At 38.4% G+C, this 15817-nt stretch overlaps 1 protein-coding gene across 5 annotated transcripts in view; it reads left to right on the top strand.

Moving 5' to 3' along the window:
- Positions 1–15817, top strand: part of rgs3a (regulator of G protein signaling 3a) — a 154069-nt gene that overhangs the window by 57369 nt on the left and 80883 nt on the right. The window lies entirely within an intron of this gene.

Below are 15817 nucleotides of genomic sequence, written 5' to 3'. Positions count from 1 at the left end.
TGGCCATTTTGTAAGATCACGCTCAAGTATTTGGACTTATTTATTTTTCAAAGTAGTTGTTTAGAAAGGTTTTCTATGCTTGGAATGTTGTGTTTCATACTGTCCATCCGTCCCTCCATCTGTTAGTCCGTCCATCCGTCAGTCAGGCACTTATCTTAATGATTTATGGGTATTTTTCAGGTTTATCTCTTAGCAGAGATGTTCAGGACAAACCAACATTGCCTGCCCCATTTTAAAGCGTAAACCATAATTTTTATTTTATTTATTTTTTTATTCTGTGAAAGGAAACCAAAGTACCCAGAAAAAAAATATATAATGATATTATCATTATATATTTTCTTCAATTAAACTATTAATGATTCAAAATGTCATTTTGTCATTTTGAATTGAGAATTTTTCTGGAGGAGAAGTAAGACATCTTCAAACCTTGGAAACAAAGTCCAGTGGATTGTTTTTTAAACTTTTACGGAATGTGGCACAGGATGAAGTGTAGGAACAAAATGACTGCCTCCTCTGTGGACATGTTCCCTTGCTTTGTGAATTTCAGGGGATTCAGTGGGATATTGTGATGTCCTTCAGATGCTTCAACATGAGACACTCAAACGATTTTATGACAAAAGATGTGAGAGCAATAACCTGATGGTGGAGGGTTAAAAACAGATAGGAACATACAACTGCTCCAGAGATTGAAATAAAGAAATAAGTGAAAATGGCTTCTAGTCGGTCAGTGTGGGTTTTCAGGCAAAGGGAGAAACATGGTTAGGTCCTTGCTTTTCTTAAGCCTTTGCATCAAAAATGAATAAAAACATTTTTTGATAACAAAAAGTTAATCATTATATATGTCTTAAATGAACCAAATTAGCATATGGTCAAGCTTTAGTGTAAATATTGAACTATTCCTACTTCAAACATTGTTATCATTAAAAGTTTTCAGCTTCAGAATCCCAAACCTACTTTTTTCTAATTACTGAAACATCAAAGATGTTTGCACTTCTTACATCACAGTGTTTTTTTTTATAGTACTTTATATTTATACAATCCACTGGGATCCTAGATTAATATCTCTCTACCCACACCCAGTCATTGCCATATTTAGATAAATATGTTCATAGCAACAAAAAGAAGGGCATGTCTGTTGCAATCAGACAGAGCAGGATGAAGGAAACAGAGAGCAAAAATGCAAGCTTCTGGGAGGTCCACTGAAACATTAAGAAAGTGATATTTATCTAACAGACAGAGAATATTTTGGTGTTGGTTGGGCTTTTCCCTTCGTTTCTGTGGTAGGTTTGGTGCTGTAGCTAAGTTTCTGCTCTTGTTTAAGATATATATCCCACATACTGTCTTTTAGATAGTAAATATAAGAATCTATAGTTTAACCAACTGATTATTCCTTAGGTACAGTCCTGAAAAGAATACTTTAAAATACCTTGATATAATTTTAAATGTAATGCAGAAAATGTATGCAATAAAATACTTAAATGAGTACAGGCTTTAATTTAAAGACAATATACTGACAAATTTTAGTATATATTTTATATTAACAAATGCACACTGACTATTAAATGATAGCTTTAATAGGAAGCACATGGAAGAAGAAATATAAATGGATGATTCTGAATTTATTGTCTTATTCCCTAGAAGATGTCATTGTTTCAAGGATGAATTTTATTTTGTTCAAATAAAGTTAGATAGAATAAAGCAAAAAGGCAAATGAAACAGGATGTATTGACTTATAGGTGATAAACAATCTAAAGTGGGTTTGGTTGATTTTTGACTAAACTTTGGTAAGTTGCTGTAATTAGATTTTGTTATTGTTTCTGTTAAGAAAACAGATCAGCTGATATGTTTTAGTAGTAAAATGTTTCACCACTTTAAAACTAAAACATTAGGACCTTTGGGATAATTAGGAGAAAAATAACTTAATAACTTAAGTTTGAAGAGATTTAGTTCTACTTCTGCTTTATAACTCCACAATTATAAAAGTACCTGTAGAGGATCCTTTATTGCATTCTCTGTGGTAGCAGAAGTAAAAAGTACTATTGGGGTCACTAGGGCTCCATGGTAGAACCCCGTTCCCCAGTTATTTGCTCCCCATCTCCAATGCTTCCCCTAACTTGCTCTATCACACTACCACACACACATAGGATCTTGGGGTAGAGATCATCACCAGGGTGGGTCCTCACATACTGGTGGTGGCCTACAGTATACTCTAATTTTAATGAACACCCCATAGTCAGCATCATTTATAACATCTTTAAGACATACATATGTAGGGCATCAGTGTAGGAATATATGCAGCACTGGAGATGGGTCAGGCCAATTGTCTTTGCTTCCAATGCTCATGCCCACCTATGGTTGGTTGGCCTTTGGTTCTCATCCTATGACATTGATGTCTTCTCTGTCTGCTGGGTTTAGGAGAACCCAGTTGCTGATATTGGATGGGGGTCTGGGACTTTGGAGGGTTTGGCCCCATTAACCCCATCCGGGGTTGGCTGTACCGGAGGTGGAATACAACCACCTTGCCCGGATGAAAATTAGCTTGTGGTGTGGGTCTGCTATGCAGCCTACCCTGACCCTGCGCACGGCCTTTGCTGCAGTCAGGTTAGGGGAGGCTGGGTATGTCTGGTGCCTGGGCTCGGGTGGCTGGCCGGCCATAACTGGTTGGGTTGCGATTGCCTGGCAGCCATGGGTATGAGAGGACCATATGGATGTCGGGGCGTGGAACGGCTGTGACTGGCTGGGGATGGGGTAGGCTCTTTGGCAGGTTGGCTACCTGCTGTGGTGTCTGTTTAGTGTCTGCCACTGTATGCCACTCCATTGAGTTCTTGTTTATGTCTGTCTGGATGTAAGGATGGGATTGTGTGAATGTGACTGGATGAATGTGAATTGCCTTTGTCTGTTTGTCAGATTGAGTGTCTGTCCTCCTTATGTGCCCGTGATCTGGGGTGCCCTTAAATATCTTTGGCTCCCTAAATAATTTTTAATAATCTTTCATATACGAGTACCAAGCAGAAACTTATGGCAACAGTAATAATGGTGTGCTTGTGAAAGCAAATCTGTTGGGCTATCATCCAGCTCTGCGACATCTATTTCCAGAGCTATTTTGGAAAAACAATTTGAAAAAAAAAAAGAATAAATAAAAATGGAAAAGTATGAAATAAACAGATGCAGTTAAGTACTTTTTTGATAGCCTCATATATTTTTGACTTAAACTTAATGCTGAAGATAAAAAATTTATTTAACCGTAAACTTCTGATAAAACAGAACAATTAAAAACAACAATCACTGTCGGCTTTGTTTCAGCTTTGAGGCGTCTCCCTTTATACTTGCTTTTCTTACAGAGCAGATTCTATATAAACCCAAACCTCTTGCTCCACTGATGCAAACACACCATTACATCGTCACACATTTTTCTCCTTTGAAATGTACTCTGCAACCTCATTAAAGGCTTATTAATCTTTAAAGAGCCCTTCTTCCCTCGCTGAACCTCCGGACAGAATGAGAAGAGTTTGGTATCTGTCCCCCAGGATGAAGAAAGAGGAACTATAAATTTCAAGAATTATTTAGTCTATCCAATTAGCTAACATTTTAAATAGAAATGTGCCAGAAAAAAAAGTGGGTAAAAAGTGGTAAAAAAAAAAAAAACCAACACGTTGCAGTTTTTTTTCTTTTTTCTTTAAGGCTTTAGTTGCCTTTATTTTTTTGGTTTTTGAAAGTATGCAGACAGGAAAGTGGGTTAGAGGAGAGGGGAGAGCCATGCACTCTACCTCCACGCCACAGCAGCACCCATTCTTTTTTTTTTTTTTTTGATAAGCTCAAAAATACAATAATAACTCAATCCTATATTTGGATCACAGTAGCACTAGCAACGTGACTGAATTCAACAATGTAAGCCTGACAGGACCTTTTGATTTCCCTGCAAAACAGCTGAGAAAACCTCAGCGACAATCCTTCAATTCCTCCCCCATGGCAAACTAATGCAGCGTGCTCCGTGACAGATGTCAGGCAGGAGGACAGACAGAGAAGAAGCAGAAACTTCCTGTGTCCTATTTTAGATTTATTCTTCCAGCGTTCCTCTGAGATGCCCCCATGGAATCAGGCACATACACGGACACACACATCAAATCTGAGGTCATCTGTTATAACTGATACACCCGTCAGCAGTCCATTTCATACCCCAGGGAGCAAACAATAGCCACGTACAGCTCACTTTAACTGCGCCTCATTTCGCTCAAAGCTACTGATGGAAATACTGTAGCAATGATTTAGTATATCATTACTATTTAGTATTTACCACTGACACTATTTATGAGATGTTGTTTAAGGAAGGAGATGATTAAATAATCTCTAAAAGCTTTGTTTTATTATTCAGACATTATTTTGTGTGCCTCCTTGTAGAGCATTCATACTTTTTTAAATGTTATGCTTGCTACCCTTATAAGATTTCTGTCATATAACATTTTAAAATGTTTTAGGACATAAATGCTTCTGCAATACACTGACTCACTTTCTTTAAATGACTAAAAAATGTGTTTGTTGACCATATTTTGCTGTTCTTTACTTACTTTCGTGGTGTGTTTGAAGAAATGCTGAATGAAATGGAGAAATATTGAGGTGAAAATCAAAGAAAATATCTTAAACTGCTGAACTATTGAGCTCTTCTGATCAGGGACGAAGGTAAACACACAAAGCAACCCTCAATGTCGCATTCGCTGCCGCTGACAGCATGTGGGTGTTTGTGTTTACTTAAATGAGAAATGTGCGTAAAGTGATGGTCTCTAATTAAATTGCTCTTTGTGGGTTGTCTGTGCAAAGGTCACCGATTTGTAAACACTACCAAAGGCAGCGAACTATAAAGATGTGTGTGACACATTTCTTGTTGCTTGAGTTCTAGTTAAACACGATGAGTAAGACTGTTGGTTCCTTTCTGTTAATGCCAACACTGTTTGCTAACCCTGTCACAACTGACAAAAATGAGATAAATAGATAGATAAATTGTCTTTATTGTACTAGAGGGATAATCTGTTTTACTTGTCATTACATATTTTAAACTGCATATAAAATTAATCTAGATGTCTCAAAGAAATTATGGTATCACAAATATACACTGTGACATTTCTAAAACATTTCCCATAAACACATTCTATAGATATACCATATATAGTACGCATTGAACCCTCTGTTTTCCATTCCTCTGCTTCTTACAAATATAACAAGAAATTATATGTTGGGGAAAACACAAGGGGATAGGTGATTATTGCAGGACTTTTTTTCAGTGCAGTGATAGCAAAGGGACAAAACTCTTCTTGAAATGGTTTTTTTCCCCCAGGCTAGGCGGAAAGATAAGGCAAGAGAAACCCTGACTCACGGGGCTTAGAGGCAGGATTATACTGTAGGTATTCAAACACATGAGACCAATTAGCAAGTGGCAACAGCTACGGAGGAACCAAAAGACTGAGACTGATTTGAGGAGAGCCACAAAACCTAAGTAAACATAACAACAAGACAGACTGTTGCAGGACTGCTCAACTACAGGTTAAAAAAAAAAAAACAAAAAAAACCCCATCACATTTTCAGCTCGTTAATCCACTTAAAATATGTGACAATGTTTTTGTATTATGCCTCTGCTTATTTGGGACTTGGCTGCAGTCTTGGCAGAGACTCCCAGACTTCCCTCTCCCCAGATACCTCCTCCCCAGATACCTCCTCCAGCTCTGCTAGGGGAAGTCCCTCCATCGTGTTCTGGGCTGTCCCATCAACCTCCTCCCGAGGGAGGGATCCTGGGGGCATCCGAAAAGGATATGAGAGCATCCTCAGCGGATTCCTCTAGATATGGTGGAGTAGCAGCTCTACTCCGACACTCTTCTGGGTGTCCGAGCATCTTACCCGTTCTCCAAGAGAAAGCTCATTTCAGCCACTTGTATCTGGGATCTCATTCTTTCAAGGCAGGACTCTCCTCCAACCTGGAGAGAAAAAAACAAAAAAACACCTTTATCCACTTGAGAAACATTGGCTTAGCCTTGGAGGAGCTAATCCTCATTCTGACTGCTTCACACCCTGCTGTAAACCACCCCAGTGCATGCTGTAATGGACCATAATGGACGATCGGTTTGCTTAAATGTAGCATTTAACATAAAGAATACTTTGGTCTTTTTCTATCCAGTTTTTTCGAGATATGAAATGGTGTCGTTTACCAAGAGGTGTTTAGCACAGGACATGTATGAGTTCATAATAGGCAGGATGATGCTGATGCTGCTCCTCTCCTCTTTTTCCCTTTTAACCCACACTAACCCTTCAAAGCTAGACTAGACTAAGAACTCCATTGAACCTTTGAAAGAGGCACAAGCACTCATCACAGACAAACTGAGAGTTTACCTGAAAGAAATGTGTGTGATATAAATGTGTGTGACTAAGTGTGTGTGTTGATAATTTAGAATTTAGCTTTTTTTATGTTAAAATTAAAATTAGAATGTTTAATTTGAGGGCATTGCAGTTTGTAGTCCTGTTGCCTTGCAGCAAACGGTTCTGGGTTTGAATCCTGGCCTGGCGTCTTTCTGCAGTAAGTTTGCATGTTCTCCCCCTGCATGCATGGGTTCTTTCCAGGTACTCCGGCTTCCTCCCACAGTCCAAAAAACATGACTGTTAGGTTAATTGGCTTCTCTAAATTCTCCTTAGGTGTGAGTGTGTGCGTGAATGGTTGTTTGTCCTGTTTGTCTCTATGTTGCCCTGCAATGGACTGGCGACCCGTCCAGGTTGTACCCCACCTTTCGCCCGTAGACAGCTGTAGATAGGCACCAGCACCCCTCGCGACCCCGCTTGGGATAAGCGTGACCAAAAAAGAATGAATGTTAGGCTAACTGGCCTCCCTGAAGTGTTCTTAGGTGTAAGTGTGTGCATGGTTGTATGTCTTTGTGTGTCTCTGTGTTGCCCTGAGACAGATTGACAACATGTCCAGGGTGTACACTGCCTTATGTCCATAGATTGCCAGAGATAGGCACCGGTCCCACTGCAACCTTAATGATAAAATAACCAGGCGAAGATGGATCATTAATTTGATGAATTGCTCAACCCAGCAAAAAATACAAAAGCCAAATCAGATTTTGACAAAACAGCCCGACAATAGAAGGACAGCTTTCACTTCTCTTCAATGCAGTGTATTTTGACTTGCTAAAGCCCGGCGTACACTGTGCGATTTTCGGAGCGATTTACCAGTTGAGCGAGAATCTTTCGATCGGGCCGACTTTCAGCCTGATCATACGTCATGAGTTGCGTAGTGTACAGGGGGTTACAAGCGACGATCACCCTCTCACGACCATCTCCCGATCGTGAGGTCCGGAACATCGTGGGCAAATCGCTCAGGGCGCATGCGCAAACAAGGATTTTCCTTTTTATTTTCCTTCTCAGATGTAAACACAGCAGCGTGGCAGGGATACAATGAGTTAAATGCAGTTCTGTCTGCAAAATTGACAGACCGTAGTAGCCACGTTTGCTCAGCCATGTCTTTTTTCCAAATATGTTGTTGCTTTTTCTTTTCAGGGCTTTCAGCACAAAATTGCACAAATTGCCAAGGCAGCGCATAGTGAGCTTAATATTCCTCATCTATTTGTTTGGCTTCTGGAGAGACGAGTCAGAGCAGCTCCATCTCACTGCGGAGCTGAGTCCGACGTGGTTTTTAGTTGTACAATGTGAGCAGGTAGATCGCATGAGAGCATCGGGCCAAACATAAATCGTGAGCTGTGTACTCACACTGTACGACTAAACCCTACGATTAGTCGTACAGTGTCAGCAGTAGCTGCATGCAATGACTGAAAAAAACTGCACAGTGTACGCCCGGCTTAAGTTTGAAGATGTTTATTTAAAGCAGACATGTCTTTTTTGTAAATCACATTTACATCCATTGTTTTTGTTGAATATAAATCCAGCAGCAGTCCCAATAAAAAGCATCTCTGATGCTTACAAACTTTGAGATCCAACTTCAGTGCTTTTACTTTACATAGCAGTTTGCTCTTATTAAGCATCCAATCATTAAACCTTCCAATACACCTGCAGAAATAGTGAGGATATTGGTCCATATATGCATACACTGCTTAAAACACTTTTTAAAGAGATTACAAAAACAAGTCTGTTAAACTTTGGCCCAAAATCCTCTAGTAGAAGCTGTGGAGTGGAGAAGCATTCGGAAGCATGTGGTAAAGAACGTGTAGTAAAGGTATGCTCACAGTTCATGAACGATGAAGCAACCATTGACAGGCCTAGGAACAGGATTGCAATTTTTATGCAGATTTTTCTCCATGTTTTCTTGAACCACATCAGTTTTCTTTACAAATAAGAAATAACTTGTCCTAAAGTAATAAACTGCGTCAGCCCTCTCCTCTTCAGATCTTTCTCTGACAGCATCGGAGTTGACTTTGCTCCCTTTTGTCTACTCCTGTCCTTGTCCATAGCTGGAGGTCATCCTATTTTAGCACTTGCTCAGAATGGCACTGATCTAACCCAGATTTACGTGAAAGGAGAACTCTGAATTTGTGTGTGTGTGTGTGTGTGTGGGTGTGTGTGTTAGAGAGAGCACATATTTGAGGGGCGGGAGGTGCAATTATGTAGCTGGAAAGTCCAGTGTCTGTTGGGTGTCTATAAGTGTGTCAGTGACGCAGGGAGAGTGAAAGAGAGTATTGTTAAGGTAAACGGAAAAACGTATAGAGTAAGGAGACAGCGTAGGAGACTATTGACTTAAAGTCCATCTGGGTCATCACAGAGTGATCATGGGAAACTTGGCTGACCGGGTTGGGCCTAAGAGACGGTTCGTCAGGGAAGCAAGCTCACTGCAGCGGCACCTGCTCTCTGACAGTGGAGATGTAAGTCTCAGAATACAGTTAAAATGGCGTTAAGGCAGATCATCTGGCTGCTCTTTACCTTAATGGTATGTCACAAATTTAATCAAAAGAAAAAAAAAAATAATAGAGTTTGACTTTTTTTTTTAAATCACTCTTTATTTAAACGGAAAAAAAAAAATCATTTGGTAAAAACTGTCATATTGAAGCTTTTTTTAGAGGTTGTATATGCAGAAGTTTCTGTAAGCTTTTTAAGTTTTTAACAGCTTTAACCTTATTGATGTGATGATTTTACGAAATTCACAGTGTGATTCATGAGTCTGTGTTTTGTCTAGTCATTCATGAACTGTAAATTCCATTAATTGTGTAGTCTTCTATAATACCAAACAAGTCTCCATTAGTACGAACGTGCCGTAACCCATCCCTGATGAATAGCAACAGTTATATAAATAATCTCCACTTACTCACATTGGTATCAATGTGAGTCCCCTAATCATGGTCGGCTATAAACTCTTTGTCCTGAACCTGTCATATAACTCATGTTTGGTAAGGAGACATTATTGGTTGAGACACAGTATACTAATCATCTCCTGTCCACTTGTTGTGCTGTAGAGATATGATGATTGAGTGGAGATGAGATAAGAATTGCTGTGCAAAAATAGGTGAAATCACAGTGTGATGCAGTAAAACGAAGGGTACCTCTTCATCTGGTTCATTCAAAACACCGTAGTATGCACTCATTATTTCACAGAAAAAAAATGCTTTTTTTGTATATTTCTTATCGAATTTTATCTATTGCACCTTTTAAAATATTTTCAAGTTACTTAATCATTTTAAACTGTATTAGCAAATGACTAAAATAAGTCTTACAGACTGTTACAGGGTTTTTTTGTTTTTTAAGACTGGTTATTTCCTGGAGTAAATATGCTTTAGTTATCTGCTGTTGTCTGTTTTTCCACACTTAAAACAATTATTTAAATTATTCCATGCAAATGTACCTTCATATGGATTTGACTTCACTTTCAGCTGAATCATGGACTGCATGAGATACAAGCTGTCACATGTAGTCACAAGGCTCATGGTGAATAATAGCTTCCCAGGGGCTTTTGTCAGCAAAATGTCTATTTTATAGTAGCCATTTATAACAGGATCAGGGCAGGCCTGGCCCCTTATGGGTACAATTGAACCATGCACCTTCCTCCCTCAGTCTTACCCACAACTTAAAGAAGGCTTTTGTTGTTAATATCCTAGCATAGATCGGCAGCAGTGTGAAGCTATATATCTAAATCTAATCACTTAAAGGCCTCCATCTTAGTAAAATGATTGCTTTAAGATCTATGATGAAGGGAAAGTATCCTCGTAAACCGCACTGAGTGGTTTATCTCCCAGGATCAGGATGAGTGCTGCTCAGCATCTAAAGTATTTCTAAACAGCGAGGAAAAATTCCAATGATCTTGCATTTATTGATCTATTTGCCATATATATTTAGTGACAAAATGTGTGTCATATTCAACAATTAAAAAAATATATTTAAATGTTTAATTATCTAAATAATTCAGTTGAATAAGTAAAATCCATTTTATACCATAATTGCACACAGACTGATATTTTCAAGCCTTTATCTCTACAGCCAATAAACACATTAAAATCAGAAAATTATATCATGGCAGTATGTTTTTAAATATAAATACAGACTCAATGATAAGCTCTATGCTTGCACAAAAGTTATTTTTGAAAGGTAAATTTCTGTCTAATGATCCTCATTCTATGAAATATGTAAATATCTGCAATATTACTGATTTATTTGTTGACCCAATTACCAGGTTACCAGAGTTAGTATTCACATAATTCAAAGGCCTGAATATAGCTTGAAATGTCACCTGTATTTTTCATTGTGCAATAACAATAGACATGATTTCAATTTATCGAAAAGCAAAAAAAAAAAAAAAAAAAAAAATATCAATAAACATAGTTTCTTAGTGAGGATGGCAATTTAACAAAAAGGTGCCTGAGAAAACTGAGAATAAAAATTGAGTAACTGCACTAAGATTTAGAAAATATCCTGTAGACCCTATCATGTGCTTATCATCCTCCCTGGTGGCCATAGGAAGGGCCACATGCCAAGAACTCCAGTTTACATGCTCCATTCATGTCAGTTATGGAGCTCACACCAGGCAAACAGGCTAGAAATAGACCAAGCAGTGTGGGAAAGGAAATTGCTTTCTGTGTGGAATATTAAGCATGTGCTCGCTAGCGTGTCAGACTTTGGGCCATTAATTGTTTCATTTCAAGCTGATACTAAATTAAAGACCAGTACTTGGATTTTATTAGCCTTAAGGCAGGCTATTAGGAAACACATTTGATGTATAATTTACCTATATATGAAACATAAAGAAATATTTAAACATTATGGTGTGCATTCGTATGGACCCGTTGAGTCAATACTTTGTTGACCTCTGAACTCTGCTCTTTTGTTTATGACTTGCCACTAATATCCAGATAGAATTAGGTCAGGAATTTGACTGGGCCATTTTAATACTGGTTATTTCTAACAGATCAATGCTCTAATATTTTCTTTCTAACTTGATAGATATAATGTAATTGTATTAATAATGTTCCTGCTGGATGGAAAACTCATTTTTTTTGCTTCCCTGTCTCTACTAAAGAAAAGCATCCTCACTGCATGATGCTTTCCCTCATCATGTTTTAAACCATGGGTGACATGCTTGACTTTCTGCAGTTTTAGTTTTTGTCCAGTAATTAGCTTTTTGCAGCACGAACAAAAAGTTTCCTATTGTTCGTATTTGACCAATACATGTTTGTCCACAGATATGAAAAGAATATTGCCGTTTGAGATGCTGAAAGCCTGGGATATTGGTTTTGACCTTAAGTTTTTAAACTTCTCTGCAGCATTTCTGAATACCTGTGTTCTATTTCTTGTATATTGTGGTATTTCTTGTATTTCATTATTTTCCTTTTCCAATGTTCTCTAACACAACTCTAGAGTCTTTTGCAGAACAGCTCTCTTTCCATTGGGAATTAATTTGTACACAGATTAAATTAATTTAGCTAATTAGATAATTTTTCAGGATTACTTAGGATTATCAGAGTAACATTGCCAAAACAGATTTTGCAAATCCCACTTTGCAGATTTTTGGGTAAAAATATATTTCCATTTCATATTCCACAATGAATTACATAGTTGGTCTGTCTCATAACATCCTAATAAAATACATTGTTTATCGGAGTCATATAGCCATATAGAAAAGTGTTTAAAAGATACAAATTTAGCACAGTATGTATAACTTGGAAAATCTCCACACTGGAAAAATCTGTGTTAATAATCCTGTATTAAATATAGGAAATGTTTAGTTTTTTTACTATTTATTCTGGAAAAATATTCAAAATTCTCATGTTAGCAGATCATCATGTGGCTGTACAGGGAGTGGCAGTTTATTAACATCATGGAGGGAAATAATGCAAAGGATATAAGGTCGAAGCAGTGTCACTGACATTAGAAGGAATATTATGTCACAACATTTAGCCGGCATCAGCCTCAGCATCATTAGCTCTTGTCACATGTAGCTGCTATAAACTCATTAAGTGCAGCCATCACAATGCCTTATTGATTTAGAAGGAAACGCCTATTTTAGTGAGAGGATTAGAGCAGACATTTAAATGGATGAATTGAAAAAAAAAAGTTAGGAACATTTTTTCCTCTATCTCACTGCTTTATGTATGAGTCATGATGCAATGCTTGGTACCAATTAAAATACTATGAGTGCCAGAATATGATGCTGCTTGAAGTGATGGTGGCTGTGATTTCTCTTTATAATTTCAGAAACCAGGCTCTGTCGAAGCTGTTAATTAAAAAAGAAGGTACATTATAGCATGCTGTGTTTTCCTGGAAGCTATTTAAGGATCTAGTTCTAATGACGTACACAACAAAAACCCTGAATTCACGACTGCATTTCTCCCTCCACCATCCCTCCACTGACATACATTGTGTGCTCAGACAGGGCCATTTTATTTTTTCAATAGAGGCTGCTGTTATCTTATTAAAATGTTTTTACTAATTATGTTGTCATGATCATTTGTGGTGGGCAAAATTATTTCAGATCATTTTTTTCTGGTATTAAAAAACGGCATCTGCTTTTATGGTAATCTTCTTTATTTAACGCATGCTCCAGCACACAACTGGATAATAAGCAGTTTGTCTAAATGTTAAAGATATTGTCATTTTACAATTACACTGACACAATGCAATGATTTATAAAGTGTTAGAAAAAGCCTAGAGTGGGATCAAAAAAATAGGCATTTAGACACCCAGTAATATGTCATGAAAAAATGTGCAAAAAGAACTTTTCCTTTATATTTAATTGTAGCCTAATTGACATCAGAGTTTTGGGAATTGGTTAATGTTTTTTCTTTTTCTGGGGTTTCAGATCATCCAATAAGATTAATTATTCTTGTTGATTGCAACAAAATGAAGCATTGAGGCTGAATAGAAAAGGAAAGATATTCCTTTATCAGTTTGTGGCACAAGAATGCTGTCAGTGTTGTTATCTTTGTGAAATGCAAAGCATTTGGCTGGCTTCCAGATTTGTCAAACTGTGCTTGAATCTCTGATAACAAACATATGATCACAGCCGCGTTGGTAGTGGAACACCTTAACTGGCTCATTATCGCAAGGTGTTTAAAAAAAAGAAAAAAGAAAAAAGATCCCACTGAAGCCATGCAAACGTCTGCTTGGGCAGTTTAGGGAAGCTGTGCTGAAAGCGAACATGCTGAAAACTCATCTGCCAGATGGCTCAGGGGGAGGGCTTCAACCAAAGAGAACTTTAATCAATCTGATTACGGGGAAATGCGGTCTGTATTTTTAGCCACTCCTTGGCAGGCCAGTGGCCATTCATTGAATTTGGTTTCATTAGGTCTTATGTGGATCTCATGGATTTATAAACAGGGGTGAACTAATGGAGGAGACAGAACAGGGGGTGTATGGGCTATTTTAGCTAATGTGCCTTTTTAGGTGATCATTTTCTTAATAAGACTCTCACTCTATTATTCAATTAATAAAGGACTCATTTGTGACCTGCCTCAACTACTGAAAGTGACAAATTACTGATTGTCCTATAAAAGGGTAGCATTGTGTTTCCACAGCTGCAGGCTGAGTAATCATCTGGGTCCTGTTTTAATGCCAAGAAAATACATCAGCATAATCCTCCCTATACCTTTGCCATCAATATTCAACATATTGCCAAAGGTTTTTAATCCTCTCCCTTCAAGACGTAACTATGGCTGCTACTAATAGTTATTTTGCAAATTGATTTAACTGTCGATTATTTTTTCGATTATTAAATTCATGATCTGATAGCCAAAAGGTCCTTTTTTTTCTCTTTTTCACGAAATTAAATCAGGTTAAACTAAGACGTTTTCACTTGAGGAGTTGTGAATAGAGCATATTGACAGAAGAAAATTTTTTTTACTCTTAAATGCAAAATGTTTTTTTTTTTTTACAATTTTGATGTAATTTTCACTCTGAGTAGTTTTGTCAGCTGAAGGCATGTTTTACAGTCTCTATAATCCAGTTAATAATCAATCGATTATTAAATTAGTTGACGATTATTCTAAAAATCTATTTATCACGATTAATCTGATTAATTGTTTCAGCCCTAAAGACAACCATGATCTCCAGTGACAAAGCATTCTTCATCCATAGTGTTTTCAAGAAGCACATTTATTAAATCAGACACTGATTTAAATCAGACACTGTTTTTAAATAAGTGAGCTCCAAACCACAACAGATAACAGCTAAAACAATCAGTCTGTCACAAAAGCCGGACAGATGGACTCAGTATTAAAGGTGAGACAGCCAGTAGGAAAGTTCAAAATGTTTATTAAAACAAACACATTGATAGAACTGAAGCAGACTGCTGAGGATCTGCGGACCTATAGCGACTGCAGGAGGGGGGCGGGGCATCGCCAAATCAATGACACTCTGGTCTAGGGAGAAACACAGGTAAGTGACCACGATCATCTGAACAGAAGATGATTATTAGAGTGAGTCACTTACCTGGATTTACAGTTCAGTTTATCCTCTCAGTCATAGGCAGTACTGTATAAGCTGATGCACTGCCAACGAGAGGTGGCCCTGAGCCATCCAGAGCGTTCCCGATGCAGCAAACCCAGTGAGCAGGCTGGACTCTGGTCCAGGACAGGGATTCAGATCAGACCGGAGTAGTACTGGAATCCAGGAGTCTGCAGCCTGGTCAGGGGTTCCGATCCACACAGGAACAGACAGATCCGGGTTCCAGGATTCCATCAGCACATGAAGGCAGGTTCAGAGTCTTGTGCGTCAAGCATCCAACTCAAACAGAAACGCACCTGGGAGGCAAAATCCAGCAGGAGTCTAACAGAGTTCCAGGCGAGCAGGCCAGACAGGGCCAGTGGGCGAGAGGGAATGGAATCAGGAAAACAGATACACTCAGGAAATGCTGAAACGCTCTTATCATTGGTTAGGGATAAAACTAGCCTGAAGACATGGGCTCAAAAATAAACTCTTCATTTGAACATGAACCTTGGAAATAAACCTAAAACTAACAAAACTGACAGACAGGATACTAACATGAATCAAACGCGGAACAAACCGATAGCGAACAAACAATGATCTGACCAAAGAAGGACCCATCAAGGGGCAGTCAGCCGCCTCTCGTTGGCAGTGCATTGGCTTATCCTGCCTATGATAGAGAGGATGGACTGAACTGTTAAATCAGGTGACTCACTCTAATAATCATCTTCTGTTCAGATGATCGTGGTCACTTACCTGTGTTTCTCCCTAAACCAGAGTGTCAGTGATTGGGCGGAGCCCCGCCCCCCTCCTGCAGTCGCTACAGGCCTGCAGATCCTCAGCAGTCTGCTTCAGTTCTGTCAATGTGTTTGTTTTAATAAATGTTTTGAACTTTCCTACTGGCTGTCTCACCTTGAATACT

The sequence above is a fragment of the Cyprinodon tularosa genome, unplaced genomic scaffold, assembly GCF_016077235.1.
Source record: "Cyprinodon tularosa strain WSP-4 unplaced genomic scaffold, ASM1607723v1 ctg113, whole genome shotgun sequence".
Taxonomy (NCBI): Eukaryota; Metazoa; Chordata; class Actinopteri; order Cyprinodontiformes; family Cyprinodontidae; genus Cyprinodon; species Cyprinodon tularosa.
Note: the sequence above shows the minus strand (reverse complement) of the source record. Positions and strands in the feature narration are given on the sequence as shown.